This window comes from Rhipicephalus microplus, chromosome X (assembly GCF_043290135.1).
Source record: "Rhipicephalus microplus isolate Deutch F79 chromosome X, USDA_Rmic, whole genome shotgun sequence".
NCBI classification, from domain to species: Eukaryota; Metazoa; Arthropoda; class Arachnida; order Ixodida; family Ixodidae; genus Rhipicephalus; species Rhipicephalus microplus.
The window spans coordinates 495665993-495671780 of record NC_134710.1 but is presented as its reverse complement, the minus strand read 5'-3'; the positions used below and the strand labels follow the sequence as shown (position 1 = coordinate 495671780).

Here is a 5788-nt window from a genome sequence, read left to right as displayed (position 1 = left end):
ATACAATTAAAGCACTGACATTCGATCACACTTGCTACCCGGTACCCATTTCAGATAAAGGACGTGCCCCCCTCGAAACAAAAATTTCTGCCTACACCACTGTTGCATTGTCTATTACAGGTTACTTGCAGTTCTTTTAGGATCACAAACTGTTGAATTGTTGATTTGATATGTGGTGTTTAACGTCCAAAAACCACCATAAGATTATGAGAGACACCGTAGTGGAGGGCTCCGGAAATTTTGACCACCTGGGGTTCTTTAACGTGCACCCAATTCTGAGCACACGGGCCTACAACATTTCCGCCTCTCTCGGAAATGCAGCCACCGCAGCCGGGACTCGAGCCCGCGACCTGCGGGTCAGCAGACGAGTACCTTAGCCACTAGACCACCGCGGTGGGGCAATGTTCATTTGTTTGAAGTCACAAAATATTCAAATCCATGAGGAAGCTGGCTGCTGTGAAAACAGTTTTGCGTGAAATGATGAAACATGAATTGTCGCCGTTTGCACAAAAGTTGCCTCCTGGAAATTGCTCCAAAGGGTTTCATTGACCTGCAGCAGCATCACCGCCAAGTTTTTTCCAACTTTCGGCAAGCGGTGACACCAAATTATGCTAACGCACTCTTGGCATTGGTTACAGACACCCAATTGTATTAGTCTGCGTAACAGTGCAAGGGGCGCTCGCCACACTGAGGCAGTGAATCTTTTCATCATTTTTATGTCCGGTTGTGATTCCCTACCGCATCGATCGTCGGGATTTGTTTGCTGTATCTGTATGTCTAAAAAGCGGCCTTGGATAGCTTTTAATGTCCTTAAATAGAGCCTTTTAGCTTATTTCACGATATCCGAGAAGCCGCGGCGACGTTACAGGCAATATCTGGAGCATGGGTCGAGCGTCCAGGTTCCGAGGCAAACTTTGGCAAATGCTGCCAAGAGAGCCAAGCGTTCCAGTACAGCCCAGGTGAGTGCCTGTTATGACTGTGGGTTGCAGTCCGGACGCGTTTCATATTACCTCGCAATTATCACAGTCAGACATTTCCTGCACATCAGGTGCCGTCAGTTTTGACGTCGCCTTCAAAATTTTGATTGTTTCACTAATTTTATGCAACTTTCGCGATTTCTAAATGGGGATATGCTACAAATTTGCCTGTACTACAACTTTATATTATAAACAACTGCCCTCAAGTTAATAACAAAAATCAAACTAGTAAGCTTTGTTAATTGGTCGTGTGAATGTCATTTAAGCTGCGGAAAAGTGTTTCCACCTTGACATAGAGTTTATGTGTGAAAATAACCACAGTCTGAGTGTCACAGAAGTTTAAAAAATATGTATTGGCTAAAAAAAGACTGTTTATGTACTATTAGAAATAATAAATGTAGTAACTGCAAATAAAGATATAGAATAATGGTCGTTTTCGTCATAACCTTACACTACATACTTGTTTCATTTGCAGAGCTCATCACACCTCCAGGATGACACATGTCAAAAATCTGCCAGTAGCAGTAGAAACCAAAGTTACAGAAATGGTTCCTCGGACCTCGGAGACTCTGTGAACGCAGCTTCATTTTAGTGCGCTGCTCAAGAATGCGCTCCGAGCAGCAGCAGCAGCATAGACGGAGTGTCCGCTAGTTGTTACCTTGATGTTACGGACCATTTGTCTGCGAGTGCTGCTAGCCTTGGTGAGAACACCTTTGACAGTGAAACGAAAGATCAGGAAGACATAGATGACAACTCTGCAAATGATGATGCCAATGGAAGTGAAATGATAAACAAGGTGCTACTAATGACTTCATCAAGCTCTCGGAGGAAACACTTCCGCACCAAAAGAAAACTAAAGCTCAAGCTCTGCTTCTAGTTATGGCGTTTATTGTGACGGCAGGATTGACGGGGGCACAGGTGAGAGGCTTGCTTATCCTGCTGAACAACCTGTTTGGAGAGGCTGTTGTGCCATCGAAAACCTACTTGCTTCGCAAACTTTGGAAGGACAAGAAAGAGGCTCAAAGGATTCATTTATATTGCCAGCACTGCCATGACTACCTTGGCATTTCCCAAGAGATGCCAGCACAAAGTCAAGTCACCTGTGGTGGCTGTAATGAGCAACGGACAACTAAGGAACTCGTAGCAGCTGGAAGTTTCTTTGTAATGTTTGACTTAAAACAACAACTGACAGATATGATCAAGTACGTCAGTGGTCCCCTTCTTAGAAGCTTGCAAAAGTTGTCTGCTAGTCGGGAACTGGGGATGTACTCTGACATCACAGATGGCAACCTATACCGAAGCATTCGAAGGCAAATGAACATGGCATGGAGCGAACTAACCCTAACCTTCAATACCAACAGTGCGCCGGTGTTCGATTCTTCGAAGAGCTCGATTTGGCTCATTCAAGTAATGATCAATGAGCTTCCCTTCGAAATTAGGTGCAAGAATATTGCACTTTCAGCACTTTGGTTCGCAAAGGAACATCCACCAATGCACATCTCCATAAGACGGTTTGTTGAGGAAGTGAGAGATATTGTAACTCTTGTATGGTCACATGCTGAAGATGTCATCAAGTCAAAAGTTCATGTGGTTCTTTGTTGTGTTGACTTTCCAGCCAGGGCATCAATACTCAACATGAAGCAATTTAATGAATATTACAGGTGCAGCTGGTGCCCTGAAAAAGGAACTTGTGTTGATAGTGAGTTTTTTTAAGCTTTTATGTGTTTTGAAATAATTCATAAATGAATCTCTGTAAGTGCCCATAATATGTTCCTACAAGCTTGTATTCTGCATGTCGGAACCACAAGCAGCAGCTGATATGGTCAAAGAATAAAAAAGGATAAAAAATGTTTGATGTCTTGATGTGCAACAGCATAACTTTCGCGCCATGCTTCACGCCACCTGCATAGCTTGCAGCATGCTCAAGGTGATAAAAAATACGTGCACCTTGTGCAATAATTTTGCATACCTTGATTTATTAGATAAATTGGAAAATAGTGCATAGTCTAATAATCAGTGCAAATAAATGGTGAGGTCAAAGTGCAATTTTTTGTTAAAACTTTGCAAGGCCCTTTTGCACAAATCTCGCTGTGAGTGCACACAAAAACAGCGAGTCAAATCACAGTTCCAATTTGCTAGTAAATAATCGACAGTGGTGATTCAAAACTATAAATGCATGTTTGTTTGTCAGAATGGGAAATGTTGGAAAATAATGTTTTATTATTACTGCAAAGAACCGACTAGCCCAAGAGTTACTCCTTGGTATAGGCTTTGTGCAAGTAATTAAAAGGTGGCTGTTCCTAGAGGCCTCTCTAGTAAATTCATTTCATGCAAAACTATTAAAAGTGGTTCCGTGTGCTTTTTACATGGGCAGAACTTAAAGTACTACTGACAAAAATTTTTTCAAATATTTTGATTGATGCTCTAAATAAAAATAATGGTTTTGAGAAACCTATAATGGGTATAGTAGTGCCTGTATATGCATCATATGTATTTGAATTATCGCTACCTCAAAAAAAGACACTTTCGTTTTTGATATCGAGAAGGCAGCAATTCTGACGTTTGACAGAAGTGCGATGTCACGGGGAAACAGAAACTCGTGACATACTAGCGGTAAATTTATCATATGCACCTGGTGTACATAAACAACGGTTAGTGAATTGTCTTACAGTGACCCTGACAGTGATTTCTATCATATAGGCTGCATGCAGGACACAGAACTCACAAACTTGGAAAAACTGTCTTGAATTGTCGGGATAATGTCCATTGCAGTGGGGCTGGCTTGTAGATGCTTATCAACGAAAACTTCGAAGTGAAATAAAAATATTTTATACATGTTCCTTGACTCCGGTGTTTAGACAGCGTTGACGCTGCATACCAAGAAAATGAGAAATGTCTCTTTTGCGATGTCTCAAAATCGTGTCAGTACTCCTTTAAGTTGTATAATTAACCACATTTGTATTTGTTAAAGTTATTCATACTCTTATGTGTGCTGTTCTGTGACAGGTTCAGTGAAGTACCTCCACTGCCGTCACCTAGCGCCTGATCTAAGCCATGGCTGTGTGATAGAAGCAATGAAGGCCCAAGAACAAGAGGTGGCAGTTGAAGGATTCAAGGGGCCATTACCATTGGCGAGGCTTCGAAGCCTCGACCTTGTCTAGGGGCTGCCTCCAGACTATATGCATTGTGTTCTGGAAGGGGTAACAAGGCAGCTTATGGAGTTATGGCTCTCAGCAACTGACTCGGTATTCTACCTGGGACGGCACATAAGACTTTTAGATGTCAGGCTGCCTGCCATAAGGCCCCCGATTACCTTTTTTCAAACAGGGAGACCACTGTCAGAGGGTGCATACTGGAAAACCACTGAGTGGCGTAACTGGTTGCTGTTTTACAGTGTTCCATGCTTGTTGGACTTCTTGCCATGGAATTATATGGTCCACTTCGCACTCCTTGTCAAGGCTGTATTTTTATTGAACAAAGACACTGTTGCTGAAACAGATGTTTGCTGTGCAGAAAGGTTGTTGTTAACATTTTTTCAGCAGATGGCCAAATTGTACGGTGATGCAGCGATGACATTTATTGTGCACCAGTTATTGCACCTCTCAAAAGCGACACGCATGTTTGGTCCCCTGTGGGCTACATCCACATTTCTCTTTGAGGACGGGATTGGGCATGCCCTTCGGCTTGTGTCAGCTGCCAAGTATGTACCAATGCAAATTTCTGAGAGATGCATTATGCATAACACCTTCATCAAACTAGACAACCATGTGGACCTTCCTCCCCACCTAGCTGCAGCCAAGAAAGATATTGTTGTCAGATACAAGAAATGTTCTCAAACTTGCCTCCTAGGTATAGCACATTCGACATCCACTCTCCCAGAGTACCTTAAGGCTATTAATTTCTGAATTCGGCCACATACCAGACATGCTGAAGTACTTTCGGGCTCAGGTCGACATCATAGTCACACACACGCCTGACTATTCAGCGCCAAAGAAGACTTGTTATTCTTATGTTAAAGTGGTAGATGGCTCCCATTGCTTTGTCCGCGGAATTTATGTGGTTTTAGGCGACATGTATTTTCATTGTCAGAGGTTGCTGATCACACCAGTTATGTTCGATGTATCACACATAGTAGAGTGTCATCGTCCACCAGCTGCTCAGAACCACTGTCTTTATAGGAGCAGTGATATAGCCTGTCAGTGTGTTTCTGACTATGAATGATGTCTCGTATCTATGTGAAGTGCCAAATAGTAAAGAAAGAAGACTAGTTATGGCTGTAGCAATTTGCGACTGCATGTTTGTGCCCATGGGCTCAGTAATGATAATTGTTAGGGTTTTACATCCCAAAATTAAATTTAGTGATCGTTGCAAAGAGCATGCGTAGATAAGGTAAGATTTTTGTTATGAATAAGTATTCATGACAGTGCATGGCTCCACAGTAGAACTGTCTAGCCATGCATTAGCTCAATCTTGTTCTGCTACACTTCTCATCTTGTGCACTCATTCATGCAGTACAGTGCAGCTTTCTTGCAAAAACCACAATGACTGCCGACATACAGACACATTAAGGAATGGTGATATTTGTGATTGCTCTATTTGCATGTTGTAATGTATTGAAGGGCCCACAACATGTTGTTTGTTTTGCATATTAGCACTCTACAGCATCTTGAAAGGTAATTAGAGAATGCTTTAACAGGCCCATTTGCTCGTGTCACCTGCTGATTGATACCTACTATACTTATTTTTTTATTAGCCCTATGGATGTAACTTTCAACTGCCGCCATCTTTACATAAGTTTGGATGTAGTGTAG

The 5788-nt window shown here is 42.2% G+C and overlaps 1 pseudogene; it reads left to right on the top strand.

Moving 5' to 3' along the window:
- The first annotated feature begins 4051 nt into the window (after positions 1 to 4051).
- Positions 4052 to 5514, top strand: LOC142775546 (uncharacterized; annotated as a pseudogene).
- Positions 5515 to 5788: the final 274 nt, after the last annotated feature.